Source organism: Halyomorpha halys, unplaced genomic scaffold (assembly GCF_000696795.3).
Source record: "Halyomorpha halys isolate HHAL.00 unplaced genomic scaffold, Hhal_1.1 Scaffold657.1, whole genome shotgun sequence".
NCBI classification, from domain to species: domain Eukaryota; kingdom Metazoa; phylum Arthropoda; class Insecta; order Hemiptera; family Pentatomidae; genus Halyomorpha; species Halyomorpha halys.
Genome location: NW_027105368.1, coordinates 233,153 through 247,811, shown reverse-complemented (window position 1 = coordinate 247,811; position 14,659 = coordinate 233,153). Strand labels below are relative to the sequence as shown.

The 14,659-nt window shown below is 30.8% G+C and overlaps 1 protein-coding gene across 1 annotated transcript in view; it reads left to right on the top strand.

Moving 5' to 3' along the window:
* Positions 1-7,481: 7,481 nt before the first annotated feature.
* The window catches only part of LOC106685093 (ABC transporter G family member 23), a 207,867-nt gene continuing 200,689 nt past the window's right edge, over positions 7,482-14,659 (top strand). Inside the window, exon 1 of the mRNA XM_014427586.3 lies at positions 7,482-7,538. The gene's annotated coding sequence lies outside the window, so the exon portion shown is untranslated. The remainder of the gene's footprint in view (positions 7,539-14,659) is intronic.

Sequence of the window (14,659 nt, the reverse complement as noted above, 5' to 3'; positions counted from 1 at the left end):
ACCATACCACTTCCTTGCACAACTGATGGTCCAAGAACAGTACCCTTACAAAGTACTGTACACCTGACCTTCATGGGTTATAGTGGTACAGATTTTTTTTTTTGTCAAGACTACCATTGGAGTCCTATACTGCTTAACCATAGTTGGGGATCAAAGTTTTTCATTTTGTGGGACCGCCACTTATGAAAAAAGTCAACTCCCCAGGCCGGATTCGTACCGGCACTACCAATAAAGCAGTTTACCACTGAGCTACGGCCGGCCCCAGATTTAAATTTTTTTTTAAATTGATTGGACATCCTTACTTTATGCATCTAATGCCGATAAAACATGCATCTGAGACCGTGGTAGCCGAATGAGTTAAGCATTAATTACCTTAGCAACCTCGAGTTTACTACTCACACGCACAATGGTCACTTTTTTCCATCCGAGTGAGTGAAATTACTGTATGAAGTTAGATTTTCAGGAGAATATATTTTGATTCATGAAGTATTATTGAATGTATTTGAAAGTTATTTCAGTACATAAAAAATATAAATATATATTCATATATAAATAAATGAAACTGCTTGAAAAATTTCTCTTATTTACATTAGCTGTTTAGAATATTTTTGGAACATATAAATTAAATTATTATAGTAGAGAATAGTAATTAGGATAAATATTAGCTCTATGTTTTTTTTATATTTACAAAACTGATGTTTTGTCATACTGGTGTATGGCAAATGGCTTTCCAACTGAATTTTTCTGATGAAGCAATGGAGGGAGAATGGGAAACTAATTTTTCCATCTTTGATGCTCGTGTTCCAGATCAATTTGTGACCTGCATTTCCGCTGTATCTTACTAATGCACAGCTATGGTTCCATTCTTGTTAAACAAAAAAGAGAAAAAAAGGAACCTTAAAAATTAGTTTTTGTGGAATCTGTAAATTTAAAAGTATGTTTCCGATCTTTCAGAGTGTATTTGTGTATTTTGTAGCTTTGTCTTCAACTAACTGTTAATTGATCAGACTAATTTCGGATATTTTCATCAATTTTGAGCCTGGATATAAAATTGTGCTCATAAGAATCAATTTTATTCATTATGTTACTAAATGTTGCTTCAATTCTATTGCTATTCCTTCCAGGATTCATTCCAACAACTGAACGTTCTGTATAACAAAATTGTTCTAGAAACTTTTCTTAGTTATCCGAAACTAGTAATTAATAATATAACAAGAACATTCGCCTATTTTGTTTACTTGTTAATTTTTTGTTTTAGCTTGAATTCTACTCTTCGTATGTTAATGAATGCATTGTTTTATCCTCATATTTGTCAATTTTAAACTTTAAATTAAATAAGGGGAAATAATAAAATGAATTAATATTGGCACAATATGAGAAAAATTGATTTTATATAATGAAAATCAAAAGTTTTATTTTATATAATGAAAATCAAAAGTTTTATTTTATATAATGAAAATCAAAAGTTTTATTTTATATAATGAAAATCAAAAGTTTTATTTTATATGATGAAAATCAAAAGTTTTATTTTATATAATGAAAATCAAAAGTTGCCCAAAGTGAGTAAAACGTGCAATTATGTGCAGAAAAAAACTCAAAACGTTCTAAGTAGTGACAAACCCTAAAAGGTGCAGCATAAAACTATTGTTATTTGAAAGTTTTTTCTACGATATATAATATTTATTTAGATATACTTAGATCATTATTTTTATAGTGTTGTTATTTCACTTTGTTTCAATGTATCCCTTAGCTACTTTTCAGTTTTAAAGCTCCTTTATTATTTATATGCTATATATTAGATATCATGTTACATATTATTGGCAGTTTAATATTAAATAAAAAAAAATCTGTTACACACATGGTGGGTTAAGGAAGCAGTATTTTGTAAGCAGCTACTGTTACTAGACTAACGGTTATGCCAGAAGGTGATTCGGTCAGAATCACGCTCGAGCAGCAGATTTTTACTCAATTAGGAGTATCCACTTTATGAGGCTGGATGGAACCCGGATGGCTCCCCGACACCCACCCACACCTGACTCACGCCTGCAGTGAAACAGAAAATAATTATTTGCCACAGCTGAATTCGAATCGTCCTTGGAGCTCCTAGCACAGTGCCTTACCAATGAGCTCTTACAATAGTATAATATTATATTTATTATCTATTTTTATATTTGATATTATATTCTTATTTTATTAGTTCACTCCATACTTATTACGAATTCATTAGCTCATTAATATTAATTTATTAATTGTAAATTCGTATCATTATTATTTACTTCATTAGTTAATTTTACTTTACTTTTATTTAAGTATTTTTAATTTCGTCCCTGGAAATTAATTCATAATGTATTGTTCTAGCTTATAAATCAGGTTAGTTCCTCCACAGGGCCATAATAATCAAAAGTGCAACTTAATCATATTTCATTTATTTATTTCATTTCTACATGTTATTTTGGCACCGACCAATAGATGTTGTCATCTGGTCGGATCCATATTGGATGTACTTTTCTTAATAGAAAACAAAACAAAATTATTCCAATTTCTGTGAAGGTATGGCGGAATTTGAAGTTAGAGAATAAAATAATGCCATTATACGGTTTATAATAATTATGCATTGAATTCTTAAAAAAATAATCTCATTTGGAACTGGTAATGAGATCAAGGTCTGTTACAAGTCGGTTAACTACAAGGATAGCCCATCTACTGCGAATTCGTTAAAAGAAGATTGCTTGATGATAGTATAAAATTGATCATCGTTCTTAATGGACATAACCTCATACTAAAAATTACCTTTAATATTAATTTATTCATGAAATACATCATAATAATGTCGGGATATTAGAGATCCTAATAAGACAGCAAGGCAATGACAGAGTTGCCCAAACCTTATCTAGGATCGTGTTTCTTCGCTTTTATAAAAATGCATCTGATAATGGACGTCAGATCCTTGGCACAATGTTTCGAGCGAAGATCCTTTCGTCTCTGAGTCAGTCATAGGAAGTGCGCTCATAAAGTAATAATAAAGTAGATATGCTAATTTGTTTTACTTTATTATTACTTATCAAGAATCCATGTAATTATTTATTAAAGAGTGATGGAACATTAGAAATTATTAGTGTAAAAAAAAAATAATTTCATTAAGCTTCAGGATTTAGCAGAGTACTTCTTAGAGATTCTTAAATTATTAGTACAAGAGCCCGGTGGAATAAAGTAAGTTATTTCACCCCAATTTTTTATTACTTTAACGAAAACTATTTAATATGAAATATTTAAACAAATGCATAATTTAAAAAAAATTTAGATTGGAGAGGTATTCGAATATGTTCAATACGAAACAAGTTCTGTTGGTAGAACATACAGTACAAGCACCCAAGAGGAGAAAAAAGTAAGTTATTTCGCCCCAATTTTCAATTACTTTAATGAAAACTATGTAATAAGTGTACGTAGGGGGGGAAAAAAATGGCGGCTGTTTCAAAATGTCAAAAAAAAATTTTCTTTCGGAGCTCCATATCTTTATAAATACCTACAACATTATTCAACGTACTGTAAATTTTCTAAAATATGAGTCCTAATAAAACTATTTACGTTCAATAGTTCCCGAGATATTATTTTTTAAAAAGCATCATTTCATAAAAAATGCTATGAAAAATCACTGATTAGTGAATTGATTAAGGAAAATCTATATTTGAGGTACAAGTTGATGTACAGATGTGTATTAGCACTCATATTAATGCTTGTTTAATGTGCTATAAAGTAGTATATAACAATTATCTTCGTAGGAATAGTAGTTTTCATGATATTCGCATGTGGATATAAATTTTGCATATGAAATATTGTCTGATTAACAATAAATCAAATTATTTTCGGAAATATCATGAAAACTACTACACCTACCAAGATAGGTGTAATAAACTGTTTTATAGTCCGTTGAACTAGCTTTAATTTGAGTGCAAGCTGACATCTGTAGGTCTAAGGTCCGTGAGATATAATTCTTCATAAACCAAACGTTTTGTTTGGAAAACTAAAAATTAACGTTTTGTGCATCTATTTTCGCAAATGTCATGAAAACTACCACTCCTACGAAGATAATTGTTATATACTACTTTATAGCACATTCCATTAGCTCTAATATGAGTGCTTATAGACATCTGTACATCTAATGATCCCTGAGATATAGTTTTGCAAACACTATTAAAGAACTACTGATTTTTCGCTATTTTTCTAAGAAATGTTGCTTTTTAAAAAACTAAAAATAGTTACTATACCTACGAAGATAAGTGTAAAAAACTATTTTACATCTTTAAAACTACCTACAACACTAGAAAACATAATAGAACATTAGTTAACTTACAGTAAATTTGCCATAATATGAGCCCTAATAGAGCTATGTCAATTATAATAGTATTATATCACGGAAACTATTGAAGATAAATAGTTTTATTAGGGCTCATATTTTTGTAAATTTAGGTAATGTTGTATTATGTTTTCTAGTGTTGTAGTAGTTTTAAAGATATGGAGCTGCGAAAGAAAAATTATTTTTTTTTTTAACATTTTGAAACATCCTCCATTTTATTCCCCCTAACTATACATGGTTGACTCATCAATTTTGACTTGTAATTATACATAGTTTTCATTAAAGTAATTGAAAATTGGGGCGAAATAACTGACTTTTTTCTCCTCTTAGGTTCTTGCATTGTATGTTCTACCAACAGATCTTGTTTCGTATTGAACATATTCGAATACCTCTCCAATCTAAATTTTTTTAAAATTATGCATTTGTTTAAATATTTCATATTAATTTAATATTATTTTCCTGTTTAATATAGCCCTGAAAATAATTTGTCTCTAAAATCCTTCAATACGAATTTTCATAAAAAAACAAAAAAATATTATAATAGTTATCAACTATTTATCTATTGCTAACGTTGCGTCTCACAAGGTAGGTCGCCATCAAGGTTTATGTGATTAGTGGAGATGTTTGTAAGGGATTGACCCTGTGGATCGAAACGTCAACAATAAATGAATAGTTGTTCTTGATCGCAGCACTGACCATTTCCTTCAAAAACAAAAAATATTTTACCTGGCGGTTCAAAAAGAAAAAAAAATTTACAGGTACTTATTGATATGGGTACACTTTTGAAACAATGTGGATCGACGTTAGACTTACTATTTTTTATAATCTACTTAATATTTTTGTTTGTAAATACATACAATATATCTACATACATAAAATTATTATTGTGTTTCCATATGGAATTTTAAGAAAGAATTACAGGGTCCGCTGAAGGCGGGTTGACAATCATAGCATGATAGCTATGGGACTTACAAAGAATGGGTACGAACCATTCCGGCTGATGGTGGTGAAGGTGTGAATGACTTTAGACTCACGAAGTCCTTCCCTCGACGAGGTCGTCAACCAAGGGGACCGTGCTTTGCCACCTCCAAGGCGGTTTCTCTGAATAGCGGGTTAACTCAGGCCTCTGGCTATCAAAGAATTTGATGTGACTCTGGCACAGAGGAAAGCTGGAGTTCTTTGTGCTGTGCAATGAAGTTCCTCTTTTTTTGGCCCTCGGCAATGAAGTTCCTCCGACAATCCGCCGGAGGACGGAGTTCTGGTAGCTCTGCAGCTTTTGGAGCGTGGTTTTGTAGAGGTGCCGCAGCAGGGGTGCACCATAAAGCATTGTAGATCTGATGATGACCTTATTTATTTGCAACTTTAGCATAAGAGGGAGTTGCCGAGACTTGCGTAGGTAGTATAGCCTGTAGGTCTTCAGGCCAGATTGAGTCTCTCCCAGACGTGACCGGAGAAGGCTCCGTGGAACCCAAGGTGGTGGATGAGGTGCACTGGTCGTCCTTTAAGCATCCCTCGCTGCATAGCTTGTAGCCTGTTCTCCAGATGTCGGAAGATCGTCGCCTGATGTAAGGTGCACATTTTATCATGCCACCTTTACCGTTTAGTTAGATTTACATTTCTAGAGGAGAAAATATCGAGGCGATTGAGCCATCTTTTAGGCCCTTTTCAGGCGCATTTGAGGATTATCAGATTATGAAGCAGAAGCTAGGTTAGAAACGAGTGGGTTTGTGTGCTTAAGAAGATTGTCATGGAGAGATTGGTATCTGGTTTTCGCCAAATCGGCAGAATATGTAACATTGAGGTTCTGATGGAAGACTTGATTTTTTTAATGACTTTTTTTTTTGATTTTAAGGATTTTAAGTTGTAAGGATTCAATACGAGAGGGATTTGATAGTTTAATAGAGCCCTAAAGCTCAATCCCTTGAGTCTAGATAGCCATTATTATAGTCATATAAATGAGTCTTTTATAATTCGTTGGATGTTTAGACTGTTTGTCTAGTTAGTGTTATACGCCGAATAATAATAATATGATAGTCTGAACCGACGAGCAGTTTCCTGTTTTTTCAATCTTGTATGAGAATTCCATGTTCGTCCAGATATAAATATTAAATATTCCCTCTATATTTATAATAATTAGAGTGCTACCAATGGGTTTAGTTTATCTACATGCTTGTACCATGCCATTATGATATTACATCAAATTTACTTGGTGTATTTTATATACAGTTATAAATATAAATAAAATTTAAAAAAATATTTATAATACAAATATAAAGAAAGAGTATAATATAATATAATTTATATTAAAAATATTTTAATAGTTATCATATATAATATATAAAATAAATATTCTATAAATCTGGAGAAGATATAAATACAAAGAAAAAAAAAAAAGGGACTAAAATTAATCCTTAGAATGAATACTTTAATACTTACTAATTATGTATGTTCTGAAAAAAAAGAAAATGTTAGTTTTTTTCGTTTTATTTATTTTATTAATTAATTTATTTATTGTAATAAATAAACTTTCTAAATAAGTATATTTTCGCAGTTATTTGGCATTGACGTTAATTTGAAATAGAGTAATGTATACTTTTTATTCAAAATAAATTTTCGTTAAAGCTCTAATATATTCGGGAAAAAACTGTTTTATGTAATAATAATTTTTTTCCCAAAATGAATGACTCACAAATTTAATTCTTGAATCAGGAGTTCCTAGATACATATTAGATGTCTTTTGTCCTTTATAAAGGAGTGAAAAGTGCTGACGGGAAACTAACTGGGTGACCGCGTCCGGAAAGGAAGGTGTCATGTGTATTAAAGTTATATTTTGTTGGTCGTGACCTTAATGGATATTCCGTTAAGAAGGTTTTCCGTTAAAGAAGGATGTCCGTACACTGTATTTACATAGTACTAAAGAATTCGGATTTTACCTTATAATGCTGATCCGAGAATAATATTTTTCAAGGGCATATTGTATTCTGCTTGTATACTTACATCCCACAAATATCAATGGTAAACAAAAGTAGTTATTATCTTAGTTTCTCGTTCCTCTCTAGGAGCCTTGATAAGGTATCGACCGACGAAGAGCTGAATGGTGAACCACCCCCCTACAGCGACTACTAGAGAGGGCCGACTCCGGCTCAGTCTGGTCGAGGCGGCAGTTAGGACAGCACTCGGTTTGGTAAGTCCAAGTCACTGCCTCTTGGATAGCTATTTCACAACGCCTTATGTATAACCTTTCCTACGCTCCTGTCGAAACCCGACCAGCTTCCCGCTTATTGTTTATATTCACAACATATTTCTATAACTTGATTAATAATGTTATTTTATTTAGTTATTTCCATTATTTAAAATAAGGTATTTTTATTTTTAAAGATCGATGCCATGTTGATAATAATATCTTGTTACCGCGAACCAGATTTCAGTTACATAAATTGGTGTTTCCACTTCGGTAATGGCTGCGAGAGTGGCACCTGTTGCGCTGTGTAAGCTTCTGTTAGTAATACCACAGTCTAGTTACTATGAATCAGCCATTCTCTGTATATTAAGAGTGCCATATTAATTTCTGTTGAAGTTTAATCTAGTGACATTTTTTATGCAGCTTTTATTCCATAAACATTTTTCATTGATTGTGTAGAACAGGTAAAAAAAATATTTAAAATTATATAATTTTTTAATGTCTCTCGGTGCTGTAAAGAAGAGAATTAAACGTACTTAGATGCTTATTTCCTAATATGATTTATAGTAGTTCTGAAGCTTATGGGTCATTTCTTTTTACGATTCTCTCTACAATACTTCGAGAATATCTAGTTAATTAATTTTATTATGACAATTAATTTGAGTGAAGAGAAACACTTTATTGAAAAAGGTCTACTGCTCAACTGCATTGGGTTAATTTATACGCAGCATAATTTTATCTAGCAAAACAATTGCTTTTTGAAACTTATAATGTTCAGGCATACTAAAGTTAATTTAAAATAAATGATGATTTTTTTTTTTATTCTTATATATATTTTTGTTTATTAGTATTATTTTTCTATATATAAATTTTTCCCTTAACTCAAAATATTTGTTTTCCTCTTTAGGAAATATGATATAAAATTACAATTTCAAATAATAATAGTAAAATAATTGAATATCATAGCAATACAAATAAAAATCTAAGCACATAAGTAAGATTTAGTTAAAATTTAAAAACGCAACTCAAATATATGCATTCAAAATAATAAATTCGTTAAAATAGAAGTAATAAATATTTAAAAAAGAAATAAATATATTAAAAAATAGATAATTATATTAAACAGATAATTAAATTGGTATGGTTATAGATAAATTGAAGGAGAGTTGCCCTGGATTAGAAAGAAATTTGATGCACTGTTTAAAAAGATAAGTAGGTCAGGATTGATGAAATAAGTCAACATTTGAATCAACAGTTTACTGCTCAACAGTTGCTGTCTCTTATTGGGAAGATATTTCTACATTTTATTTATACAATACGCTATTTTAATTAAACTATTCCACAACTCCTATTATTATCAGTATACATCGAATTTTTCATTAAAAGAGTTGTTTACAATTTTTAAAATCATCTAGTTCTGTTTTCAATACAGTTGTCTACATTTCGATAAAGTTATCTTTTAACAATGTCTCAATGATTGAGTGGGTTTTTTCAGATTGTTAATTCAAAAATAATTTTTATTGTCAAATTTGTGATTTTTCGTTTCTTAAATTTCTTTTGATTGAAATTAAGTTTATCTATATTCTTTCTAGCAGGATTTCTTATCCATAAAAGTTTAAAGGTACCACAAGTCTTTAATACTATTGCATAGACTTTAAATATTATACTATTGGGTTGCAAATGATAGAACATAAACTTTTAACTCAGTTTAAGCTTAAATACAATTTCTTTTTGGATTGAATAAACATACAAAAATTCATTGACAAACAGGAAATTTAGTGGTCTGATCATCAGCTGTGAAGCAACAATACTCTGTGCTAACTCACCCAGATTGTGTTTAAGAAGTTTCAGAAGAAGATTTCTCCCGAGGTGGAAAACGTGCTTTTCAGTGTTCTTTTGTTCTCAAGTTATTTTTATTTTAGTGAATTTGTGTTTAATTGTGCTATTTCACGAAAAACAAAATATTTTTGTGCATTAACATAGTCTATTTCTTTGTTTATAAGAATTTTTAGCAGCAAAAATCGGATAGGCTTAAGTCCAGTAGGGTCCATGTGTAAAAAAATCAGTATAGTTATTGTATCAGAGGAGTTATTTGCCTGTCTACTATTTCTATGTGTTATCACATAAAATATATTTGAGAAGGCATCTTTTAGTTATTCAAAGTTAATAATATATATTAGTTCATTTTATAATTGAGAAGTGACAAAATAAAAATTTACTAGAGATACTTTTCTTGATTTTAACAACCATATTTTACTAAAAGTAAAAATTTAGATTGAATTTAAGATTTCGATAGAAATAAATGTTTTATGGTCCGCCAAGTCCAAAAAACAGTGTCTTGCAAAATGGTTTGTAAATAGGCTAGCTCAAAAACAGAAAGTCGTAAGAAACAGAAATAACATATATGTGACAGATCTTTGCCTGGGATGTAACAGCAACGTTTTCGCTAAAATCGACTGACTAGTCGACTGGCAATCAATGTTTTTTTACATTTTTTCGATTTTCTAATAAAACGACTCTAAACTCGCCATGTCAATGTACAATTAAATGGTCCTTAGTATGGTCTTAGTAAATGGCCACAGATAAATACAAAATATTAAATAATGTCATGGATAACTAAAGGAGGAAAAAAGAAAAAAAAGAGGCATTCGATTAGGATGGGAAAAATCGAGACGACGGAACATTACCTATTGCATTACGACTTCGTTAAACTGTCGTATTCTGTTTAGGTTCAACATTTATATTCATTGTTTACACCTTAAGAAATTTTAAAATACGAAATTTATAGCAATAACAAAATAAAATTTAAATTGGAGAACGGCGTGAAACCCGCCCCTCTCGACCTCCGTGGTAATCTTACTTTTCCTTAGTTTGAAAGAGATACTTATAGTGAATATGTTGGTCGATTTACGACATGTCATAATCTCAAACACAAAAAAAGCTATACTAAGCAGCCGTACCCGCCCCATTAAGACCCCCCCAGGAAGCGATGTTTCTATATCACTTTTGAAATATTTGCTTAAAACGGAAAGAGGAGACAATATAGTTAAATCGAGCAATATTTAAAAAGCACCTAAATTTGGAATACGGCGTAAAACACTAAACTCCTACTTTTTTTTTTTTTAAGAAGGAAGCATGGTAACTTTTTTCTTTTGCACTTCATTATTATTTATTTCAATATGAGGGTACGAAAAAAAAAAAATAGCGAGAAGTTGTTGGATGTATGACATGTCACGACCTCAGGAAAGATACACAAAAAAGGCCATCCTTCCCGGTTGGACCCGCCCCATTCAAGTCCCCCAGGGAGTGGTGTTCCTATATCACTATCATATATTCTATAAAATATTAGAAGACTGCTCAATTTTCCTATCCTACTTCTCAGTTCATCTTTTATAAGTTTTATTATTTATTAGTGGCAGAAGAGGGCATAAATTAGGTATAGTTAAACTAATAGCTACCCTTACGCTTATTCATGAATGAACCATTGAAATCCATTGTTATATATTTTATCACAATTTCATCAATTTTTAAACTTTTAATTTTTGATCAACTTAATCCACTATCAACTGTCATATAAACAAAATATTTTTAACCTTCCATACATTCAAGTCAGGCTTATAATTAATTTATTTCAAATTGCATTATGGTCTAAATTTTATTTCTTTTATTATTAAAATTAATTGTAAATAGTAACATAAAATTGACCCATATTTTTCATAAATTAATTTTCTTAAAATTTCGGCATTGTGTTGGTTCAAAGTTCTTAATATATTAGTATCTGTTTTAAAATTCACTGTATAATTGGTGTTCTCTGATATATAAATAGACACTAGTATTTTTCTATTGAGGATCTTCATAATTAAAAATACTGCACTAGTGCTATTTTATTCTTCTCGTTATTTCTTAAATCATTTCTGTGTTGATACATTCTATCACCCAGCAGTTGCTTAGTTTCACTTGTATAGTCAACTGAACAATTTAAACAAAGAATTTTATATATCAATCCTGATAGACTTTTTTAAGTAATTAAATAAGAGGTGCAAGCTTATGTTTAAGGTATGTTAAATTATTAATAATAATGTTGATGTTAAAATTGTTACAAACGAATGTATAATAAAAGCTATTAATTCTTTCTCCTCGAGGCCGAAACCTTGGACTGTTAATGAAATGGTAGAGTGTTGGGACTTAATGTGGATGCAAATTGATTTATTTAAGTAATCAAATATTTTGGCATTCGTTATAATAAAAAATATTTTTTGATTGATCTAATGAGAGGCCTTTTTGCGATTTCTGTAGACTTATGATTTCTTGTAATGATTGCCGTTTTAGCTACTATAGTGTTAGGACTATTATTTCTTTCATTTGTGTAAATAATTTACAGTTGTGGTGCGAGTTTAGATTCTTGCATTACTTCAGGGGAGATCCTTTGGAGAAAAGTTCTAAGCTCCATTGGTTGGAGTAAACCCCTTAAGAGAATTATGATTGGTATGATGCATGTGTGGTAGTGATACCTCATACTTAAAGCGAAGACCCTTGGATTAAGAATAACAGAAGATGGAGAGATCTAGACAACGCTTGTTGAAATTGTTTCTACTCCAGTGCCCTCAATGTGTTGCCTGTAATTGTTGCGTGACAAAGTGTAATTTTCTGAATACGAAGTGGTAGTGTAGAATATATTTTTTTTCTAGAATATAAGTCGTATATAAAACACAAAAAAGGAACAACTATTCTAAAATGAATTGAAAATAAGCAGATTGAAATTGAAGGACATTTCTTCTTTATTGGGGATTTAGTAACATTTGATGATATTGCATTATAAGTCGTGAGAAATTAAAGATCCTTTCCTGGGATTAGTTGGAGCGTTAAATGGTTTATCAGATCGTGTCCCAGGGCTTTTTGGTTAGTATTTTATGCCCTGAGAGATTCGTAGTGGTGTGATAGAATGTTGGATCGTGACTCGTGATGAGGAATGTGATTGATTTCATAAAAAATACTGATACATTTCATCCAAAAGAAAAATAATTTAAAAAATGATTTGACAGCTACAGTCAACTGCTTTGTTCCTACAATAACTTGAAAAATTGTTCTTATATTTTTAATAACCGCCTTACCATTTTTTATGTTTTATTGAAATGAAATGAAAAAAAATATTTTAAATATCATTTTTTTCAATTTTTATTGGTATAATATTGTTAGATTGTCCTTGAAGATGACCGATTTGGCCTAAACGCTGTACTATTAATGTAATAAACAGTGTTGAGACTAAATAAGGATACCAATTGATTTATTTAATAGAAAAAATTATTTTATTTTGAGACATATACCCCCTGAAAATAAATACATGGTTCATACATTAAGATTTTTGTCTAGCAAGCATTTACAAGTTTCCAGTAAGGAAAATGAAATTACATCGAGATCTTGGCTTAACTGCTGTTTGTAATATAAATCAATATATGCTTATTTATATTGTTCACAATTATGGGGATGTTTGGTTATTCAATAAGTGAAGGAATAGGGTATGTTTAAAGAAATGAATGAGTGAGGATTGGTGAATGCAGATAGGAAAAGAATTCCAGAAGAAGGTGGCACGAATGACGAAGGTAGTGGTAGAAGGATTTGCTGAAGGAGGCGGTTCTATAGGAGGGCATATATAAATCAATCGGTTGGGATCTGGTTATTAAGAAATGGATGGATGAACGAAGAGTGGGAGATCAAGGATATAGGTAGGTTTTTTGATTTTAAGAACTTGGAATAGGAAAACACCAAGGAGATACCGCGTTCGGGAGGTTGGATAGAACCACTTCAACTCGGTATACCAGCTGGAGACTTGAGAGCGCCTTGGAAACCCAAAGATAAATCTTACAAAGCAATTCATGAGTCTCTTCAGTCTCCACTCCAGCGGATAGCCCTGCATAGACCAAGGAATCGTAGTCGAAGTTGGGGGAAACGAGAGAGGATACTACGAACTGGCGGGTATTCTGAGGAATGGAATCACGGAATCATAGGAATTGTTTGAGTACAGTTATGGATTTGGGGAAAATGATTATTCCAGGAGAGGTGTTGGTCGAAGGTGACTCCAAGGTTTTTTTTTGTAGGATAGAAGTGAATCGGTTGGTTGTTAAGGAAGAGTAGGGCATAGTAAGGGATTGGTTTTCACCATTCAAGTTCAAATCGTTGTTTTTATTATGTTTTAATCAAATCTTTATATTCAATAAAGTTTTTTTAATTTTATCGTTAGTTTACTTGATAGTTAAAAAATTATTATTTCTTAAAATAATAATCATCAGAATACACTTTATCCAATTAAATTTATAACAAGAAAGCTGTAACTATTATGATGTATAATAATGAATCTTGAGATTACTTATTGCTAATTTATTTAGACTGTTATTAATTTTTAATTACTTGGCTTGTCCACTCATACGACTTTCCTTACTGCCTTGCCAGCCAGCTAAGACCGGTACAGTAATACCGTGCTGTATCTTTATTAGTATTTGCTTGATAAAGCTTATTTTTTCTTTTTTTTAAGTTTACATTATTAGGTAATTTAATTATCATTCAAAAGAACATCTGGAATGTTCCGAGAGATTTATAGATTTTGCAAAACCAATAAAATTGAAGTGAACAGGTTTCTATGTAAACAGAATTTTATTTCTTTGACGAAATGAAATTTGAATCCCGACACTGGTTAGAATAGGATAGTATCCATAGGTAATCCATAGGTAACCCCCCTGTATGTCAGAAATAACCAAATAGGGGGAAAAAATAAATATATATATTCAATATGCCGTATCTCTGCTAATACTGGACCGATTTAGACTACTCTTTTTTTATTTTGTAGAGAATTAAATTAGTTTTCGATTTTCGTCATTTCCACTGCATATGACTCTGCAATGTTTTGGACCCTATTACAATACTCTCCTATCCTAGGTATTAAGGAGAATGATTATGAATGCTTGTCTCTGCCAATATTTGTTCAATTTAGCTATTTTAAAATTCTTTTTAAAGGAATTTTATTACCATAAAAATAAAAATATACACACTATAATAAAAAATGTGTACTTTTTGATTTATGCGCGAACGACATTTTTATTTCTTTTTAACTTTTTTCATAAGTAATTTTA